A 17,177-nucleotide genomic window follows, 5' to 3' on the forward strand; every position below is an offset into this window, starting at 1 on the left:
AGGCAAGAGGATAGCAAAGTGGCATGCTTCTTAGCATTTAGCAGGAAGCACTTCTTCTTGAGATGGACTTTGTCAAAGATGGCGACAGTCTTGGGAAATAGCTTCGTAGAAAACGAGAAAAGCACTCCCCGTCGGGGAATCGAACCCCGGTCTCCCGCGTGACAGGCGGGAACACTCACCACTATACTAACGAGGAAGAAGCTGATGAAAGCATGGCAGTATTCGGGCGGACCCATTTACTCTTGGGACTGATAGAATTTTGCCCATTTACACATACGCAGATGTTCTGCCAAAAGAAAAATAGCTTCCACAGATGATATCTTGAGTCATCTAACTGCAAAGTCCAGCTAAAGAAATCTCAAGTCTGACAAATCAGAATTTTTCCTTTTCCCCAAAGGTAAAGCTGCAGTGATTCCTGGGGACAAAGCGCTGTTTGGAGGTGAAATGCAGAAAAACATAACCTGGTGTTGTAAATAGTACATAGGCAAGAGGATAGCAAAGTGGCATGCTTCTTAGCATTTAGCAGGAAGCACTTCTTCTTGAGATGGACTTTGTCAAAGATGGCGACAGTCTTGGGAAATAGCTTCGTAGAAAACGAGAAAAAGCACTCCCCGTCGGGGAATCGAACCCCGGTCTCCCGCGTGACAGGCGTGACTACTCGCCACTATACTAACGAGGAAGAAGCTGATGAAAGCATGGCAGTATTCGGGCGGACCCATTTACTCTTGGGACCGATAGAATTTTGCCCATTTACACATACGCAGATGTTCTGCCAAAAGAAAAATAGCTTCCACAGATGATATCTTGAGTCATCTAACTGCAAAGTCCAGCTAAAGAAATCTCAAGTCTGACAAATCAGACTTTTTCTCTTTCCCCAAAGGTAAAGCTGCAGTGATTCCTGGGGACAAAGCGCTGTTTGGAGGTGAAATGCAGAAAAACATAACCTGGTGTTGTAAACAGTACATAGGCAAGAGGATAGCAAAGTGGCATGCTTCTTAGCATTTAGCAGGAAGCACTTCTTCTTGAGATGGACTTTGTCAAAGATGGCGACAGTCTTGGGAAATAGCTTAGTAGAAAACGAGAAAAGCACTCCCCGTCCGGGAATCGAACCCCGGTCTCCCGCGTGACAGGCGTGACTACTCGCCACTATACTAACGAGGAAGAAGCTGATGAAAGCATGGCAGTATTCGGGCGGACCCATTTACTCTTGGGACCGATAGAATTTTGCCCATTTACACATACGCAGATGTTCTGCCAAAAGAAAAATAGCTTCCACAGATGATATCTTGAGTCATCTAACTGCAAAGTCCAGCTAAAGAAATCTCAAGTCTGACAAATCAGACTTTTTCCTTTTCCCCAAAGGTAAAGCTGCAGTGATTCCTGGGGACAAAGCGCTGTTTGGAGGTGAAATGCAGAAAAACATAACCTGGTGTTGTAAATAGTACATAGGCAAGAGGATAGCAAAGTGGCATGCTTCTTAGCATTTAGCAGGAAGCACTTCTTCTTGAGATGGACTTTGTCAAAGATGGCGACAGTCTTGGGAAATAGCTTCGTAGAAAACGAGAAAAGCATTCCCCGTCGGGGAATCGAACCCCGGTCTCCCGCGTGACAGGCGGGGATACTCACCACTATACTAACGAGGAAGAAACTGATGAAAGCATGGCAGTATTCGGTCAGACCCATTTACTCTTGGGACCGATAGAATTTTGCCCATTTACACATATGCAGATGTTCTGCCAAAAGAAAAATAGCTTCCACAGATGATATCTTGAGTCATCTAACTGCAAAGTCCAGCTAAAGAAATCTCAAGTCTGACAAATCAGACTTTTTCTCTTTCCCCAAAGGTAAAGCTGCAGTGATTCCTGGGGACAAAGCGCTGTTTGGAGGTGAAATGCAGAAAAACATAACCTGGTGTTGTAAACAGTACATAGGCAAGAGGATAGCAAAGTGGCATGCTTCTTAGCATTTAGCAGGAAGCACTTCTTCTTGAGATGGACTTTGTCAAAGATGGCGACAGTCTTGGGAAATAGCTTCGTAGAAAACGAGAAAAGCACTCCCCGTCGGGGAATCGAACCCCAGTCTCCCGCGTGACAGGCGGGGATACTCACCACTATACTAACGAGGAAGAAGCTGATGAAAGCATGGCAGTATTCGGGCAGACCCATTTACTCTTGGGACCGATAGAATTTTGCCCATTTACACATACGCAGATGTTCTGCCAAAAGAAAAATAGCTTCCACAGATGATATCTTGAGTCATCTAACTGCAAAGTCCAGCTAAAGAAATCTCAAGTCTGACAAATCAGACTTTTTCCTTTTCCCCAAAGGTAAAGCTGCAGTGATTCCTGGGGACAAAGCGCTGTTTGGAGGTGAAATGCAGAAAAACATAACCTGGTGTTGTAAATATTACATAGGCAAGAGGATAGCAAAGTGGCATGCTTCTTAGCATTTAGCAGGAAGCACTTCTTCTTGAGATGGACTTTGTCAAAGATGGCGACAGTCTTGGGAAATAGCTTCGTAGAAAACGAGAAAAGCACTCCCCGTCGGGGAATCGAACCCCAGTCTCCCGCGTGACAGGCGTGACTACTCGCCACTATACTAACGAGGAAGAAGCTGATGAAAGCATGGCAGTATTCGGGCGGACCCATTTACTCTTGGGACCGATAGAATTTTGCCCATTTACACATACGCAGATGTTCTGCCAAAAGAAAAATAGCTTCCACAGATGATATCTTGAGTCATCTAACTGCAAAGTCCAGCTAAAGAAATCTCAAGTCTGACAAATCAGACTTTTTCTCTTTCCCCAAAGGTAAAGCTGCAGTGATTCCTGGGGACAAAGCGCTGTTTGGAGGTGAAATGCAGAAAAACATAACCTGGTGTTGTAAACAGTACATAGGCAAGAGGATAGCAAAGTGGCATGCTTCTTAGCATTTAGCAGGAAGCACTTCTTCTTGAGATGGACTTTGTCAAAGATGGCGACAGTCTTGGGAAATAGCTTCGTAGAAAACGAGAAAAGCACTCCCCGTCGGGGAATCGAACCCCGGTCTCCCGCGTGACTACTCGCCACTATACTAACGAGGAAGAAGCTGATGAAAGCATGGCAGTATTCGGGCAGACCCATTTACTCTTGGGACCGATAGAATTTTGCCCATTTACACATACGCAGATGTTCTGCCAAAAGAAAAATAGCTTCCACAGATGATATCTTGAGTCATCTAACTGCAAAGTCCAGCTAAAGAAATCTCAAGTCTGACAAATCAGACTTTTTCTCTTTCCCCAAAGGTAAAGCTGCAGTGATTCCTGGGGACAAAGCGCTGTTTGGAGGTGAAATGCAGAAAAACATAACCTGGTGTTGTAAACAGTACATAGGCAGGAGGATAGCAAAGTGGCATGCTTCTTAGCATTTAGCAGGAAGCACTTCTTCTTGAGATGGACTTTGTCAAAGATGGCGACAGTCTTGGGAAATAGCTTCGTAGAAAACGAGAAAAGCACTCCCCGTCGGGGAATCGAACCCCGGTCTCCCGCGTGACTACTCGCCACTATACTAACGAGGAAGAAGCGGATGAAAGCATGGCAGTATTCAGGCAGACCCATTTACTCTTGGGACCGATAGAATTTTGCCCATTTACACATACGCAGATGTTCTGCCAAAAGAAAAATAGCTTCCACAGATGATATCTTGAGTCATCTAACTGCAAAGTCCAGCTAAAGAAATCTCAAGTCTGACAAATCAGACTTTTTCCTTTTCCCCAAAGGTAAAGCTGCAGTGATTCCTGGGGACAAAGCGCTGTTTGGAGGTGAAATGCAGAAAAACATAACCTGGTGTTGTAAATAGTACATAGGCAAGAGGATAGCAAAGTGACATGCTTCTTAGCATTTAGCAGGAAGCACTTCTTCTTGAGATGGACTTTGTCAAAGATGGCGACAGTCTTGGGAAATAGCTTCGTAGAAAACGAGAAAAGCACTCCCCGTCGGGGAATCGAACCCCGGTCTCCCGCGTGACAGGCGGGGATACTCACCACTATACTAACGAGGAAGAAGCTGATGAAAGCATGGCAGTATTCGGGCAGACCCATTTACTCTTGGGACCGATAGAATTTTGCCCATTTACACATACGCAGATGTTCTGCCAAAAGAAAAATAGCTTCCACAGATGATATCTTGAGTCATCTAACTGCAAAGTCCAGCTAAAGAAATCTCAAGTCTGACAAATCAGACTTTTTCCTTTTCCCCAAAGGTAAAGCTGCAGTGATTCCTGGGGACAAAGCGCTGTTTGGAGGTGAAATGCAGAAAAACATAACCTGGTGTTGTAAATATTACATAGGCAAGAGGATAGCAAAGTGGCATGCTTCTTAGCATTTAGCAGGAAGCACTTCTTCTTGAGATGGACTTTGTCAAAGATGGCGACAGTCTTGGGAAATAGCTTCGTAGAAAACGAGAAAAGCACTCCCCGTCGGGGAATCGAACCCCGGTCTCCCGCGTGACAGGCGGGAACACTCACCACTATACTAACGAGGAAGAAGCTGATGAAAGCATGGCAGTATTCGGGCGGACCCATTTACTCTTGGGACCGATAGAATTTTGCCCATTTACACATACGCAGATGTTCTGCCAAAAGAAAAATAGCTTCCACAGATGATATCTTGAGTCATCTAACTGCAAAGTCCAGCTAAAGAAATCTCAAGTCTGACAAATCAGACTTTTTCTCTTTCCCCAAAGGTAAAGCTGCAGTGATTCCTGGGGACAAAGCGCTGTTTGGAGGTGAAATGCAGAAAAACATAACCTGGTGTTGTAAATAGTACATAGGCAAGAGGATAGCAAAGTGGCATGCTTCTTAGCATTTAGCAGGAAGCACTTCTTCTTGAGATGGACTTTGTCAAAGATGGCGACAGTCTTGGGAAATAGCTTCGTAGAAAACGAGAAAAGCACTCCCCGTCGGGGAATCGAACCCCGGTCTCCCGCGTGACAGGCGGGGATACTCACCACTATACTAACGAGGAAGAAACTGATGAAAGCATGGCAGTATTCGGTCAGACCCATTTACTCTTGGGACCGATAGAATTTTGCCCATTTACACATATGCAGATGTTCTGCCAAAAGAAAAATAGCTTTCACAGATGATATCTTGAGTCATCTAACTGCAAAGTCCAGCTAAAGAAATCTCAAGTCTGACAAATCAGACTTTTTCTCTTTCCCCAAAGGTAAAGCTGCAGTGATTCCTGGGGACAAAGCGCTGTTTGGAGGTGAAATGCAGAAAAACATAACCTGGTGTTGTAAACAGTACATAGGCAAGAGGATAGCAAAGTGGCATGCTTCTTAGCATTTAGCAGGAAGCACTTCTTCTTGAGATGGACTTTGTCAAAGATGGCGACAGTCTTGGGAAATAGCTTCGTAGAAAACGAGAAAAGCACTCCCCGTCGGGGAATCGAACCCCGGTCTCCCGCGTGACAGGCGGGGATACTCACCACTATACTAACGAGGAAGAAGCTGATGAAAGCATGGCAGTATTCGGGCAGACCCATTTACTCTTGGGACCGATAGAATTTTGCCCATTTACACATACGCAGATGTTCTGCCAAAAGAAAAATAGCTTCCACAGATCATATCTTGAGTCATCTAACTGCAAAGTCCAGCTAAAGAAATCTCAAGTCTGACAAATCAGACTTTTTCCTTTTCCCCAAAGGTAAAGCTGCAGTGATTCCTGGGGACAAAGCGCTGTTTGGAGGTGAAATGCAGAAAAACATAACCTGGTGTTGTAAATATTACATAGGCAAGAGGATAGCAAAGTGGCATGCTTCTTAGCATTTAGCAGGAAGCACTTCTTCTTGAGATGGACTTTGTCAAAGATGGCGACAGTCTTGGGAAATAGCTTCGTAGAAAACGAGAAAAGCACTCGTCGGGGAATCGAACCCCAGTCTCCCGCGTGACAGGCGTGACTACTCGCCACTATACTAACGAGGAAGAAGCTGATGAAAGCATGGCAGTATTCGGGCGGACCCATTTACTCTTGGGACCGATAGAATTTTGCCCATTTACACATACGCAGATGTTCTGCCAAAAGAAAAATAGCTTCCACAGATGATATCTTGAGTCATCTAACTGCAAAGTCCAGCTAAAGAAATCTCAAGTCTGACAAATCAGACTTTTTCTCTTTCCCCAAAGGTAAAGCTGCAGTGATTCCTGGGGACAAAGCGCTGTTTGGAGGTGAAATGCAGAAAAACATAACCTGGTGTTGTAAACAGTACATAGGCAAGAGGATAGCAAAGTGGCATGCTTCTTAGCATTTAGCAGGAAGCACTTCTTCTTGAGATGGACTTTGTCAAAGATGGCGACAGTCTTGGGAAATAGCTTCGTAGAAAACGAGAAAAGCACTCCCCGTCGGGTAATCGAACCCCGGTCTCCCGCGTGACTACTCGCCACTATACTAACGAGGAAGAAACTGATGAAAGCATGGCAGTATTCGGTCAGACCCATTTACTCTTGGGACCGATAGAATTTTGCCCATTTACACATATGCAGATGTTCTGCCAAAAGAAAAATAGCTTTCACAGATGATATCTTGAGTCATCTAACTGCAAAGTCCAGCTAAAGAAATCTCAAGTCTGACAAATCAGACTTTTTCTCTTTCCCCAAAGGTAAAGCTGCAGTGATTCCTGGGGACAAAGCGCTGTTTGGAGGTGAAATGCAGAAAAACATAACCTGGTGTTGTAAACAGTACATAGGCAAGAGGATAGCAAAGTGGCATGCTTCTTAGCATTTAGCAGGAAGCACTTCTTCTTGAGATGGACTTTGTCAAAGATGGCGACAGTCTTGGGAAATAGCTTCGTAGAAAACGAGAAAAGCACTCCCCGTCGGGGAATCGAACCCCGGTCTCCCGCGTGACTACTCGCCACTATACTAACGAGGAAGAAGCTGATGAAAGCATGGCAGTATTCAGGCAGACCCATTTACTCTTGGGACCGATAGAATTTTGCCCATTTACACATACGCAGATGTTCTGCCAAAAGAAAAATAGCTTCCACAGATGATATCTTGAGTCATCTAACTGCAAAGTCCAGCTAAAGAAATCTCAAGTCTGACAAATCAGACTTTTTCTCTTTCCCCAAAGGTAAAGCTGCAGTGATTCCTGGGGACAAAGCGCTGTTTGGAGGTGAAATGCAGAAAAACATAACCTGGTGTTGTAAATAGTACATAGGCAAGAGGATAGCAAAGTGGCATGCTTCTTAGCATTTAGCAGGAAGCACTTCTTCTTGAGATGGACTTTGTCAAAGATGGCGACAGTCTTGGGAAATAGCTTCGTAGAAAACGAGAAAAGCACTCCCCGTCGGGGAATCGAACCCCGGTCTCCCGCGTGACAGGCGGGGATACTCACCACTATACTAACGAGGAAGAAGCTGATGAAAGCATGGCAGTATTCGGGCAGACCCATTTACTCTTGGGACCGATAGAATTTTGCCCATTTACACATACGCAGATGTTCTGCCAAAAGAAAAATAGCTTCCACAGATGATATCTTGAGTCATCTAACTGCAAAGTCCAGCTAAAGAAATCTCAAGTCTGACAAATCAGACTTTTTCCTTTTCCCCAAAGGTAAAGCTGCAGTGATTCCTGGGGACAAAGCGCTGTTTGGAGGTGAAATGCAGAAAAACATAACCTGGTGTTGTAAATATTACATAGGCAAGAGGATAGCAAAGTGGCATGCTTCTTAGCATTTAGCAGGAAGCACTTCTTCTTGAGATGGACTTTGTCAAAGATGGCGACAGTCTTGGGAAATAGCTTCGTAGAAAACGAGAAAAGCACTCCCCGTCGGGGAATCGAACCCCAGTCTCCCGCGTGACAGGCGTGACTACTCGCCACTATACTAACGAGGAAGAAGCTGATGAAAGCATGGCAGTATTCGGGCGGACCCATTTACTCTTGGGACCGATAGAATTTTGCCCATTTACACATACGCAGATGTTCTGCCAAAAGAAAAATAGCTTCCACAGATGATATCTTGAGTCATCTAACTGCAAAGTCCAGCTAAAGAAATCTCAAGTCTGACAAATCAGACTTTTTCTCTTTCCCCAAAGGTAAAGCTGCAGTGATTCCTGGGGACAAAGCGCTGTTTGGAGGTGAAATGCAGAAAAACATAACCTGGTGTTGTAAACAGTACATAGGCAAGAGGATAGCAAAGTGGCATGCTTCTTAGCATTTAGCAGGAAGCACTTCTTCTTGAGATGGACTTTGTCAAAGATGGCGACAGTCTTGGGAAATAGCTTTGTAGAAAACGAGAAAAGCACTCCCCGTCGGGGAATCGAACCCCGGTCTCCCGCGTGACTACTCGCCACTATACTAACGAGGAAGAAACTGATGAAAGCATGGCAGTATTCGGTCAGACCCATTTACTCTTGGGACCGATAGAATTTTGCCCATTTACACATATGCAGATGTTCTGCCAAAAGAAAAATAGCTTTCACAGATGATATCTTGAGTCATCTAACTGCAAAGTCCAGCTAAAGAAATCTCAAGTCTGACAAATCAGACTTTTTCTCTTTCCCCAAAGGTAAAGCTGCAGTGATTCCTGGGGACAAAGCGCTGTTTGGAGGTGAAATGCAGAAAAACATAACCTGGTGTTGTAAACAGTACATAGGCAAGAGGATAGCAAAGTGGCATGCTTCTTAGCATTTAGCAGGAAGCACTTCTTCTTGAGATGGACTTTGTCAAAGATGGCGACAGTCTTGGGAAATAGCTTCGTAGAAAACGAGAAAAGCACTCCCCGTCGGGGAATCGAACCCCGGTCTCCCGCGTGACTACTCGCCACTATACTAACGAGGAAGAAGCTGATGAAAGCATGGCAGTATTCAGGCAGACCCATTTACTCTTGGGACCGATAGAATTTTGCCCATTTACACATACGCAGATGTTCTGCCAAAAGAAAAATAGCTTCCACAGATGATATCTTGAGTCATCTAACTGCAAAGTCCAGCTAAAGAAATCTCAAGTCTGACAAATCAGACTTTTTCTCTTTCCCCAAAGGTAAAGCTGCAGTGATTCCTGGGGACAAAGCGCTGTTTGGAGGTGAAATGCAGAAAAACATAACCTGGTGTTGTAAATAGTACATAGGCAAGAGGATAGCAAAGTGGCATGCTTCTTAGCATTTAGCAGGAAGCACTTCTTCTTGAGATGGACTTTGTCAAAGATGGCGACAGTCTTGGGAAATAGCTCCGTAGAAAACGAGAAAAGCACTCCCCGTCGGGGAATCGAACCCCGGTCTCCCGCGTGACAGGCGGGGATACTCACCACTATACTAACGAGGAAGAAGCTGATGAAAGCATGGCAGTATTCGGGCAGACCCATTTACTCTTGGGACCGATAGAATTTTGCCCATTTACACATACGCAGATGTTCTGCCAAAAGAAAAATAGCTTCCACAGATGATATCTTGAGTCATCTAACTGCAAAGTCCAGCTAAAGAAATCTCAAGTCTGACAAATCAGACTTTTTCCTTTTCCCCAAAGGTAAAGCTGCAGTGATTCCTGGGGACAAAGCGCTGTTTGGAGGTGAAATGCAGAAAAACATAACCTGGTGTTGTAAATATTACATAGGCAAGAGGATAGCAAAGTGGCATGCTTCTTAGCATTTAGCAGGAAGCACTTCTTCTTGAGATGGACTTTGTCAAAGATGGCGACAGTCTTGGGAAATAGCTTCGTAGAAAACGAGAAAAGCACTCCCCGTCGGGGAATCGAACCCCAGTCTCCCGCGTGACAGGCGTGACTACTCGCCACTATACTAACGAGGAAGAAGCTGATGAAAGCATGGCAGTATTCGGGCGGACCCATTTACTCTTGGGACCGATAGAATTTTGCCCATTTACACATACGCAGATGTTCTGCCAAAAGAAAAATAGCTTCCACAGATGATATCTTGAGTCATCTAACTGCAAAGTCCAGCTAAAGAAATCTCAAGTCTGACAAATCAGACTTTTTCTCTTTCCCCAAAGGTAAAGCTGCAGTGATTCCTGGGGACAAAGCGCTGTTTGGAGGTGAAATGCAGAAAAACATAACCTGGTGTTGTAAACAGTACATAGGCAAGAGGATAGCAAAGTGGCATGCTTCTTAGCATTTAGCAGGAAGCACTTCTTCTTGAGATGGACTTTGTCAAAGATGGCGACAGTCTTGGGAAATAGCTTCGTAGAAAACGAGAAAAGCACTCCCCGTCGGGGAATCGAACCCCGGTCTCCCGCGTGACTACTCGCCACTATACTAACGAGGAAGAAGCTGATGAAAGCATGGCAGTATTCGGGCAGACCCATTTACTCTTGGGACCGATAGAATTTTGCCCATTTACACATACGCAGATGTTCTGCCAAAAGAAAAATAGCTTCCACAGATGATATCTTGAGTCATCTAACTGCAAAGTCCAGCTAAAGAAATCTCAAGTCTGACAAATCAGACTTTTTCTCTTTCCCCAAAGGTAAAGCTGCAGTGATTCCTGGGGACAAAGCGCTGTTTGGAGGTGAAATGCAGAAAAACATAACCTGGTGTTGTAAACAGTACATAGGCAAGAGGATAGCAAAGTGGCATGCTTCTTAGCATTTAGCAGGAAGCACTTCTTCTTGAGATGGACTTTGTCAAAGATGGCGACAGTCTTGGGAAATAGCTTAGTAGAAAACGAGAAAAGCACTCCCCGTCGGGGAATCGAACCCCGGTCTCCCGCGTGACTACTCGCCACTATACTAACGAGGAAGAAGCTGATGAAAGCATGGCAGTATTCGGGCAGACCCATTTACTCTTGGGACCGATAGAATTTTGCCCATTTACACATACGCAGATGTTCTGCCAAAAGAAAAATAGCTTCCACAGATGATATCTTGAGTCATCTAACTGCAAAGTCCAGCTAAAGAAATCTCAAGTCTGACAAATCAGACTTTTTCCTTTTCCCCAAAGGTAAAGCTGCAGTGATTCCTGGGGACAAAGCGCTGTTTGGAGGTGAAATGCAGAAAAACATAACCTGGTGTTGTAAACAGTACATAGGCAAGAGGATAGCAAAGTGGCATGCTTCTTAGCATTTAGCAGGAAGCACTTCTTCTTGAGATGGACTTTGTCAAAGATGGCGACAGTCTTGGGAAATAGCTTCGTAGAAAACGAGAAAAGCACTCCCCGTTGGGGAATAGAACCCCGGTCTCCCGCGTGACTACTCGCCACTATACTAACGAGGAAGAAGCTGATGAAAGCATGGCAGTATTCGGGCAGACCCATTTACTCTTGGGACCGATAGAATTTTGCCCATTTACACATACGCAGATGTTCTGCCAAAAGAAAAATAGCTTCCACAGATGATATCTTGAGTCATCTAACTGCAAAGTCCAGCTAAAGAAATCTCAAGTCTGACAAATCAGACTTTTTCTCTTTCCCCAAAGGTAAAGCTGCAGTGATTCCTGGGGACAAAGCGCTGTTTGGAGGTGAAATGCAGAAAAACATAACCTGGTGTTGTAAACAGTACATAGGCAAGAGGATAGCAAAGTGGCATGCTTCTTAGCATTTAGCAGGAAGCACTTCTTCTTGAGATGGACTTTGTCAAAGATGGCGACAGTCTTGGGAAATAGCTTCGTAGAAAACGAGAAAAGCACTCCCCGTCGGGGAATCGAACCCCGGTCTCCCGCGTGACAGGCGGGGATACTCACCACTATACTAACGAGGAAGAAACTGATGAAAGCATGGCAGTATTCGGTCAGACCCATTTACTCTTGGGACCGATAGAATTTTGCCCATTTACACATATGCAGATGTTCTGCCAAAAGAAAAATAGCTTCCACAGATGATATCTTGAGTCATCTAACTGCAAAGTCCAGCTAAAGAAATCTCAAGTCTGACAAATCAGACTTTTTCTCTTTCCCCAAAGGTAAAGCTGCAGTGATTCCTGGGGACAAAGCGCTGTTTGGAGGTGAAATGCAGAAAAACATAACCTGGTGTTGTAAACAGTACATAGGCAAGAGGATAGCAAAGTGGCATGCTTCTTAGCATTTAGCAGGAAGCACTTCTTCTTGAGATGGACTTTGTCAAAGATGGCGACAGTCTTGGGAAATAGCTTCGTAGAAAACGAGAAAAGCACTCCCCGTCGGGGAATCGAACCCCGGTCTCCCGCGTGACTACTCGCCACTATACTAACGAGGAAGAAGCTGATGAAAGCATGGCAGTATTCGGGCAGACTCATTTACTCTTGGGACCGATAGAATTTTGCCCATTTACACATACGCAGATGTTCTGCCAAAAGAAAAATAGCTTCCACAGATGATATCTTGAGTCATCTAACTGCAAAGTCCAGCTAAAGAAATCTCAAGTCTGACAAATCAGACTTTTTCTCTTTCCCCAAAGGTAAAGCTGCAGTGATTCCTGGGGACAAAGCGCTGTTTGGAGGTGAAATGCAGAAAAACATAACCTGGTGTTGTAAACAGTACATAGGCAAGAGGATAGCAAAGTGGCATGCTTCTTAGCATTTAGCAGGAAGCACTTCTTCTTGAGATGGACTTTGTCAAAGATGGCGACAGTCTTGGGAAATAGCTTCGTAGAAAACGAGAAAAGCACTCCCCGTCGGGGAATCGAACCCCGGTCTCCCGCGTGACAGGCGGGGATACTCACCACTATACTAACGAGGAAGAAACTGATGAAAGCATGGCAGTATTCGGTCAGACCCATTTACTCTTGGGACCGATAGAATTTTGCCCATTTACACATATGCAGATGTTCTGCCAAAAGAAAAATAGCTTCCACAGATGATATCTTGAGTCATCTAACTGCAAAGTCCAGCTAAAGAAATCTCAAGTCTGACAAATCAGACTTTTTCTCTTTCCCCAAAGGTAAAGCTGCAGTGATTCCTGGGGACAAAGCGCTGTTTGGAGGTGAAATGCAGAAAAACATAACCTGGTGTTGTAAACAGTACATAGGCAAGAGGATAGCAAAGTGGCATGCTTCTTAGCATTTAGCAGGAAGCACTTCTTCTTGAGATGGACTTTGTCAAAGATGGCGACAGTCTTGGGAAATAGCTTCGTAGAAAACGAGAAAAGCACTCCCCGTCGGGGAATCGAACCCCGGTCTCCCGCGTGACTACTCGCCACTATACTAACGAGGAAGAAGCTGATGAAAGCATGGCAGTATTCGGGCAGACTCATTTACTCTTGGGACCGATAGAATTTTGCCCATTTACACATACGCAGATGTTCTGCCAAAAGAAAAATAGCTTCCACAGATGATATCTTGAGTCATCTAACTGCAAAGTCCAGCTAAAGAAATCTCAAGTCTGACAAATCAGACTTTTTCTCTTTCCCCAAAGGTAAAGCTGCAGTGATTCCTGGGGACAAAGCGCTGTTTGGAGGTGAAATGCAGAAAAACATAACCTGGTGTTGTAAACAGTACATAGGCAAGAGGATAGCAAAGTGGCATGCTTCTTAGCATTTAGCAGGAAGCACTTCTTCTTGAGATGGACTTTGTCAAAGATGGCGACAGTCTTGGGAAATAGCTTCGTAGAAAACGAGAAAAGCACTCCCCGTCGGGGAATCGAACCCCGGTCTCCCGCGTGACAGGCGTGACTACTCGCCACTATACTAACGAGGAAGAAGCTGATGAAAGCATGGCAGTATTCGGGCGGACCCATTTACTCTTGGGACCGATAGAATTTTGCCCATTTACACATACGCAGATGTTCTGCCAAAAGAAAAATAGCTTCCACAGATGATATCTTGAGTCATCTAACTGCAAAGTCCAGCTAAAGAAATCTCAAGTCTGACAAATCAGACTTTTTCCTTTTCCCCAAAGGTAAAGCTGCAGTGATTCCTGGGGACAAAGCGCTGTTTGGAGGTGAAATGCAGAAAAACATAACCTGGTGTTGTAAATAGTACATAGGCAAGAGGATAGCAAAGTGGCATGCTTCTTAGCATTTAGCAGGAAGCACTTCTTCTTGAGATGGACTTTGTCAAAGATGGCGACAGTCTTGGGAAATAGCTTCGTAGAAAACGAGAAAAGCACTCCCCGTCGGGGAATCGAACGCCGGTCTCCCGCGTGACAGGCGGGGATACTCACCACTATACTAACGAGGAAGAAGCTGATGAAAGCATGGCAGTATTCGGGCAGACCCATTTACTCTTGGGACCGATAGAATTTTGCCCATTTACACATACGCAGATGTTCTGCCAAAAGAAAAATAGCTTCCACAGATGATATCTTGAGTCATCTAACTGCAAAGTCCAGCTAAAGAAATCTCAAGTCTGACAAATCAGACTTTTTCCTTTTCCCCAAAGGTAAAGCTGCAGTGATTCCTGGGGACAAAGCGCTGTTTGGAGGTGAAATGCAGAAAAACATAACCTGGTGTTGTAAACAGTACATAGGCAAGAGGATAGCAAAGTGGCATGCTTCTTAGCATTTAGCAGGAAGCACTTCTTCTTGAGATGGACTTTGTCAAAGATGGCGACAGTCTTGGGAAATAGCTTAGTAGAAAACGAGAAAAGCACTCCCCGTCGGGGAATCGAACCCCGGTCTCCCGCGTGACTACTCGCCACTATACTAACGAGGAAGAAGCTGATGAAAGCATGGCAGTATTCGGGCAGACCCATTTACTCTTGGGACCGATAGAATTTTGCCCATTTACACATACGCAGATGTTCTGCCAAAAGAAAAATAGCTTCCACAGATGATATCTTGAGTCATCTAACTGCAAAGTCCAGCTAAAGAAATCTCAAGTCTGACAAATCAGACTTTTTCCTTTTCCCCAAAGGTAAAGCTGCAGTGATTCCTGGGGACAAAGCGCTGTTTGGAGGTGAAATGCAGAAAAACATAACCTGGTGTTGTAAACAGTACATAGGCAAGAGGATAGCAAAGTGGCATGCTTCTTAGCATTTAGCAGGAAGCACTTCTTCTTGAGATGGACTTTGTCAAAGATGGCGACAGTCTTGGGAAATAGCTTCGTAGAAAACGAGAAAAGCACTCCCCGTTGGGGAATCGAACCCCGGTCTCCCGCGTGACTACTCGCCACTATACTAACGAGGAAGAAGCTGATGAAAGCATGGCAGTATTCGGGCAGACCCATTTACTCTTGGGACCGATAGAATTTTGCCCATTTACACATACGCAGATGTTCTGCCAAAAGAAAAATAGCTTCCACAGATGATATCTTGAGTCATCTAACTGCAAAGTCCAGCTAAAGAAATCTCAAGTCTGACAAATCAGACTTTTTCTCTTTCCCCAAAGGTAAAGCTGCTGTGTTTCCTGGGGACAAAGCGCTGTTTGGAGGTGAAATGCAGAAAAACATAACCTGGTGTTGTAAACAGTACATAGGCAAGAGGATAGCAAATTGGCATGCTTCTTAGCATTTAGCAGGAAGCACTTCTTCTTGAGATGGACTTTGTCAAAGATGGCGACAGTCTTGGGAAATAGCTTAGTAGAAAACGAGAAAAGCACTCCCCGTCGGGGAATCGAACCCCGGTCTCCCACGTGACAGGCGTGACTACTCGCCACTATACTAACGAGGAAGAAGCTGATGAAAGCATGGCAGTATTCGGGCGGACCCATTTACTCTTGGGACCGATAGAATTTTGCCCATTTACACATACGCAGATGTTCTGCCAAAAGAAAAATAGCTTCCACAGATGATATCTTGAGTCATCTAACTGCAAAGTCCAGCTAAAGAAATCTCAAGTCTGACAAATCAGACTTTTTCCTTTTCCCCAAAGGTAAAGCTGCAGTGATTCCTGGGGACAAAGCGCTGTTTGGAGGTGAAATGCAGAAAAACATAACCTGGTGTTGTAAATAGTACATAGGCAAGAGGATAGCAAAGTGGCATGCTTCTTAGCATTTAGCAGGAAGCACTTCTTCTTGAGATGGACTTTGTCAAAGATGGCGACAGTCTTGGGAAATAGCTTCGTAGAAAACGAGAAAAGCACTCCCCGTCGGGGAATCGAACCCCGGTCTCCCGCGTGACAGGCGGGGATACTCACCACTATACTAACGAGGAAGAAACTGATGAAAGCATGGCAGTATTCGGTCAGACCCATTTACTCTTGGGACCGATAGAATTTTGCCCATTTACACATATGCAGATGTTCTGCCAAAAGAAAAATAGCTTCCACAGATGATATCTTGAGTCATCTAACTGCAAAGTCCAGCTAAAGAAATCTCAAGTCTGACAAATCAGACTTTTTCTCTTTCCCCAAAGGTAAAGCTGCAGTGATTCCTGGGGACAAAGCGCTGTTTGGAGGTGAAATGCAGAAAAACATAACCTGGTGTTGTAAACAGTACATAGGCAAGAGGATAGCAAAGTGGCATGCTTCTTAGCATTTAGCAGGAAGCACTTCTTCTTGAGATGGACTTTGTCAAAGATGGCGACAGTCTTGGGAAATAGCTTCGTAGAAAACGAGAAAAGCACTCCCCGTCGGGGAATCGAACCCCGGTCTCCCGCGTGACTACTCGCCACTATACTAACGAGGAAGAAGCTGATGAAAGCATGGCAGTATTCGGGCAGACTCATTTACTCTTGGGACCGATAGAATTTTGCCCATTTACACATACGCAGATGTTCTGCCAAAAGAAAAATAGCTTCCACAGATGATATCTTGAGTCATCTAACTGCAAAGTCCAGCTAAAGAAATCTCAAGTCTGACAAATCAGACTTTTTCTCTTTCCCCAAAGGTAAAGCTGCAGTGATTCCTGGGGACAAAGCGCTGTTTGGAGGTGAAATGCAGAAAAACATAACCTGGTGTTGTAAACAGTACATAGGCAAGAGGATAGCAAAGTGGCATGCTTCTTAGCATTTAGCAGGAAGCACTTCTTCTTGAGATGGACTTTGTCAAAGATGGTGACAGTCTTGGGAAATAGCTTCGTAGAAAACGAGAAAAGCACTCCCCGTCGGGGAATCGAACCCCGGTCTCCCGCGTGACAGGCGTGACTACTCGCCACTATACTAACGAGGAAGAAGCTGATGAAAGCATGGCAGTATTCGGGCGGACCCATTTACTCTTGGGACCGATAGAATTTTGCCCATTTACACATACGCAGATGTTCTGCCAAAAGAAAAATAGCTTCCACAGATGATATCTTGAGTCATCTAACTGCAAAGTCCAGCTAAAGAAATCTCAAGTCTGACAAATCAGACTTTTTCCTTTTCCCCAAAGGTAAAGCTGCAGTGATTCCTGAGGACAAAGCGCTGTTT

The 17,177-nt window shown here is 44.8% G+C and overlaps 9 non-coding genes across 9 annotated transcripts; all 9 read right to left on the reverse strand.

The window, feature by feature from the left end:
* Positions 1-1,571: 1,571 nt before the first annotated feature.
* TRNAD-GUC (transfer RNA aspartic acid (anticodon GUC)) lies at positions 1,572-1,643 on the reverse strand. The gene has a single exon. It is a non-coding gene; the product is annotated as a tRNA-Asp (tRNA).
* A 2,320-nt stretch (positions 1,644-3,963) lies between these two features.
* Positions 3,964-4,035, reverse strand: TRNAD-GUC (transfer RNA aspartic acid (anticodon GUC)). The gene has a single exon. It is a non-coding gene; the product is annotated as a tRNA-Asp (tRNA).
* An 892-nt stretch (positions 4,036-4,927) lies between these two features.
* TRNAD-GUC (transfer RNA aspartic acid (anticodon GUC)) lies at positions 4,928-4,999 on the reverse strand. The gene has a single exon. It is a non-coding gene; the product is annotated as a tRNA-Asp (tRNA).
* Positions 5,000-5,409: 410 nt separating this feature from the next.
* Positions 5,410-5,481, reverse strand: TRNAD-GUC (transfer RNA aspartic acid (anticodon GUC)). The gene has a single exon. It is a non-coding gene; the product is annotated as a tRNA-Asp (tRNA).
* A 1,835-nt stretch (positions 5,482-7,316) lies between these two features.
* TRNAD-GUC (transfer RNA aspartic acid (anticodon GUC)) lies at positions 7,317-7,388 on the reverse strand. The gene has a single exon. It is a non-coding gene; the product is annotated as a tRNA-Asp (tRNA).
* A 1,838-nt stretch (positions 7,389-9,226) lies between these two features.
* On the reverse strand, positions 9,227-9,298 carry TRNAD-GUC (transfer RNA aspartic acid (anticodon GUC)). The gene has a single exon. It is a non-coding gene; the product is annotated as a tRNA-Asp (tRNA).
* A 2,311-nt stretch (positions 9,299-11,609) lies between these two features.
* Positions 11,610-11,681, reverse strand: TRNAD-GUC (transfer RNA aspartic acid (anticodon GUC)). The gene has a single exon. It is a non-coding gene; the product is annotated as a tRNA-Asp (tRNA).
* Positions 11,682-12,564: 883 nt separating this feature from the next.
* On the reverse strand, positions 12,565-12,636 carry TRNAD-GUC (transfer RNA aspartic acid (anticodon GUC)). The gene has a single exon. It is a non-coding gene; the product is annotated as a tRNA-Asp (tRNA).
* A 3,275-nt stretch (positions 12,637-15,911) lies between these two features.
* TRNAD-GUC (transfer RNA aspartic acid (anticodon GUC)) lies at positions 15,912-15,983 on the reverse strand. The gene has a single exon. It is a non-coding gene; the product is annotated as a tRNA-Asp (tRNA).
* Positions 15,984-17,177: the final 1,194 nt, after the last annotated feature.

Source organism: Eleutherodactylus coqui, chromosome 11 (genome assembly GCF_035609145.1).
Source record: "Eleutherodactylus coqui strain aEleCoq1 chromosome 11, aEleCoq1.hap1, whole genome shotgun sequence".
In the NCBI taxonomy this organism is placed as follows: Eukaryota; Metazoa; Chordata; class Amphibia; order Anura; family Eleutherodactylidae; genus Eleutherodactylus; species Eleutherodactylus coqui.